Genomic DNA, 4,483 nt, shown 5'->3' on the forward strand with positions numbered 1-4,483 from the left:
AGTCTATTCTTTAATTCACCTAAAGACACATGAAAAAAAAAAAAAAAAAAAAAAAAAAAAAAAAAAAAAAAAAAAAAAAAAAAAAAAAAAAAAAAAAAAAAAAAAAAAAGCCATTTTGAGAATAAAATGATAAAATGAAATAATACAAATAAAAACTTTGAATCCTCTGCTCCTTCTAGCACCATAGGAGGAATTCAATAAAATGTCAGTTTTCCTTTTCTTCTTTTCCCAGAGGAAACACTCTGATGCTGTAGTAACTAGAGGCCACTGTCTCCAGGAACACAAGAGATCCTTGATAGGAAGCCGACACTACTTGAAATTTAATTCCACCAGGCACTCAAACCCATTAAAATGATTATTTTTTTAGGGTCATCCTTGTGGGAATCATGACTCACCAAAATTTCCCCAACCTGTTTGTTGGTGCCTGACATATCTTTAATAAAAGATAATTCTATTTTGTGAATAGCAGCAGTGAAAGTAGAGAGATACAGAGCAAGAAATATTCTGTATTGGAAACAGTTCCATCCTAGTCTAATGACCTCAGGCAAATCACTTAATCTTCTCTTTTTACACAGTAAAGCACAGTCTTCATCGTGCATAGTTCTGTTCTGACAAGACATAATCATACAATCACCACCAGAACCAAGAAACAGTATGATTTTGTCATCTCAAAAATGTCTTTGTTCCCTTTTGCAGTCAACCTTAGCCCCTAGGAACCACAGATCTGTTTTCTGACACTATAATTTTACCTTTTCCAAAATGTCATATAAATGGAATCATATAGTACATAGCCCTTCGAGGGTGGCTTCATTTACTTGGCATAATTTTGAGATTCATTAATGTTGTTGCGTATTTTAGTAGTTCTTTTTTTTTTTTTTAATTGTTGAAGGGTATTCCATTGTATGGAGGTATCATAGTTTGTTTATTCATTCACCAATTGAAGAACATTTAGGTTGTTTCTGGTTTTCTTGTGATTAAGAATAAAGTTACTAGAAACATGCATATACATATTTTGTGTGAATGTGAGTGTTCATTTCTCTTAGGTAAATCTGTAGGCATGGGATTGCATGCTGGGTCATATGATAAATTCATGTTTAACTTGATAAGAAACTACTAAGTTGTTTTCCAAAGCAGCTGTACCATCTTGGATTCCCCAGCAGTACGTGAGATTCATTTGCTTTGCAATCTCACCAGCAACCTTTTCAAGGCTAAATTTTCTGACTGCAATGGGAAGAATAAGTCAAAGAATGTAGTGACAATAAAATTGAAGAGTAGCTGTAAAATGCTTGGAAAACTATAAAGGCACTATACAATGTATATACATGCGGTGGTATTTTTAAGGTAAACAAAACAGACCTAGGAACACTTGAATTTACAGAAAGAATAGTTGGGCAAAAGAGTCCTATAATTCAGAGGGGTTTGGTTTCCTGTAATCACAGCTGTACATCAATGAATCAACTCCTATATAATTAATTTTTTCTAATTTAAAAAACTACAATTCAAAAAAAAGTCAAAAGGTGTCAACAGAAGACAAAAATCATCTGTGATGTCACCACTCAAATTCAATTATTGATGGCATTTGGGAATAATTGTTTTAGTCTTTTATTCTTACATATATTTTTACCTGATAGTAATTATTATTTACATAAAGTTTTATATCTTTATTTTTAAATTTTCTATTAAATTCTAAGTATTTCACAGTTATACCATGATCTTAAAAACAATAATTATATAATATTTTATAAAGTAGATGAACATCTGTTTATTTAATTGATCCTTTCTGATAGTATTTTACCATTACCCTCATTTCTTTTTACTATTATAAATAATACTGCAATAATCATGTCTCTGCATATAGATTTTTGTTTATATAATTATTTCCTTAGGATAAATTATTTCCTTAGAAGTAGGATTATAAACCAGGCTTGGTGGCTCTTTCCTGTAATCCCAGCAGTTTGAGAGGCTGAGGTGGGTGGATCACCTGAGATCGGGAGTTCAAGACCAGCCTGACCAATATGGAAAAACCCCATCTCTACTAAAAATACAAAAATTAGATGGGTGTGCTGGTGGGCACCTGTAATCCCAGCTACTCTGGAGACTGAGGCAGGAGGATCACTTGAACCCAGGAGGCGGAGGTTGTGATGAGCTGAGATCATCCCACTGCACTCCAGCCTGGGCAACAAAAGAGAAACTCCGTTTCAAAAAAAAAAAAAAAAAAAAGGAATAGGATTACAGTATTTAAAAGACTGGAATATATTTCTGGAGCTTAATGTGTATTTATAGATTGCTTTCCAAAACACTGTATCTATTTATATTTGTGGTTAACAAAGCATGTTTAATAATACTTTGTCAATTCCCGGACATTATCATTTCCAAAGTCTTCTAATACAAACAATTAAAGTGGTACTTTGTTATCTTGTGTTTCCTGGACTATTGGTGGGGCTGAATATTGTGGTAGGAAGCCTGGAAGATGGCCCCCTTTCTGAGATTCATTCCCTTGTGTAATTCCCTCCTGAGTGTGGGCTGGACTTAACTGTCTTGCCTCTAACAGAGAATATGGCAGATATATTAGATATTAACCTTTAGAACAGACTCCTTTTATTTGGGGAAAATCAAAATCAGTCCTTTAGTAAAAAAAAGTATAAAGTAAGTGTCCACCAAGTTTTCTTAGGTAAAACTAAACTTTCTAAAAGTCTGATTACAGAAGCTGCTTACCTTTTGTGGACTGTTTCCATGAGAGGAAGTTGGAGCACTATATTTGCTTTTTTTCTAAAAATAACTTTAGAATGACTGACATACCCATAATTCAGATTTTGGGAGCCTGGTTTCAGCCATGAAAGCCTGATGACACTGCATTCAGCAGACCATGAAGTTTGTTTCAGGTTCAAGGATGAGCAAGAACAATAACTTAGAGTTGGTTCAAGGTTGATTTTACTTTGATTTTCGCCTAAAGCAGTCAATATGCAGGGAAAAGTTTATAGACATGATAAACTTTGATAGGTAGACAAATATGGCCTTCCATTGCCTCTCTTCCATGGCAGGGGGGCAGACTAGAAGTTAGTTCTTCTTGTTAGCCTGTCCAAAGCGAGATGTTGCACCCAGCTGGAAAAGCGAAGACCTTTATGCCCCCAACCACACCAGCACACATTACACTCCTCCACATAGAGTAATAATTCTGCTACATCATTTACACATAATGTCCAGGTTCTGGAATGTGAAGTTCTTTCAATGGCAACACTTAGAAAAATCCCCTTATCAACCCCTGTCCTACCTTCCAAGTCCACTGGGCAGGTCCCGCCCTAGGCTGCTCCATTCACCTTGCCCCACCCAGTCAGACTTCCCCAGCTGACAGCAAGCATCTTAAGGTGACTAAAATCCAAAGTCTTTTTATGGACTCTCTAGGGACACCTATACCTATGTGATGTATATAAGAGTGCTTATTAGCTGAAAAATATGCTAAAAACGTGCTAAAACATGCTTCAGAAAGCATGAAGTAGTGGTGTTATATGGAGTTATTTTGATTTATCCAGGTTCTGATGCTCATTTGGATAAACCTCTTCTTTGTATCTGAGCTTCTTCTGAAGGACTAGGAAAAATTCTACTGGATTTTAATAAATATTACATGTAATTCTTAAGAGACTTAAATTATTTTGGAAAATACATTAAAACCAGACTATCAAAATTACTTATTTTGAACTTAAAGTTTTGAGTTTCTCATACATGACAGTTTACTGAGGTTATTTCCTATATAATGCAGCCCAATGGCACTGATACTTTTTTTGTTGTTTTTTTTTTGAGACAGTCTCACTCTGTTGCCCAGGCTGGTGTACAATGGTGTGATCTCTGTCTCCTGGGTTCAAGTGATTCTCTTGCCTCAGCCTCCCAAGTAGCTGGGATTACAGGCACATGCCACCATACCCAGCAAATTTTTTGTACTTTTAGCAGAGTCAGAGTTTCATCATGTTAGCCAGAATGGTCTCAATCTCCTGACCTTGTGATCCACCTGCCTTGGCTTCCTAAAGTGCTGGAATTACAGGCATGAGCCACTGTGCCCAGCCCAATGGCACAGATTTTAATGGCCTCATCACATCCTAGATTCAGCAGAATTGTTGCTGGGTTTATTTTCGCAGACACAAACCCTGCTAGTTTGAGTAAATGACAATATTTCTTCAAATCATGCCCCTAAGTTCAGAAACTCACTTCATTCACTGATCTTCTTATTTGTTTTTTTTAAGAGTATTTAAATTTAACAAATTGCTGCATGTGATTTATTTTGAATTTAATTACAGAGCCAAAATGCCACATATAATTATGGATGTAAGTAGCAGTCAATTCTTTGCCCTGATGGCTTGAGAAAGGCTGTAAAGTGTAGCATAGCCTTTGTACATAATCTCCTGTGAGCCTTCTCTGCCCGCTATTGAATCAGTGCTGACAAATAAAGTATCAGAATAGTAACTCATACAAGGTCATGCCTTTGTGCCAA

Source organism: Cebus imitator, unplaced genomic scaffold, assembly GCF_001604975.1.
Source record: "Cebus imitator isolate Cc_AM_T3 unplaced genomic scaffold, Cebus_imitator-1.0 Scaffold69, whole genome shotgun sequence".
NCBI classification, from domain to species: domain Eukaryota; kingdom Metazoa; phylum Chordata; class Mammalia; order Primates; family Cebidae; genus Cebus; species Cebus imitator.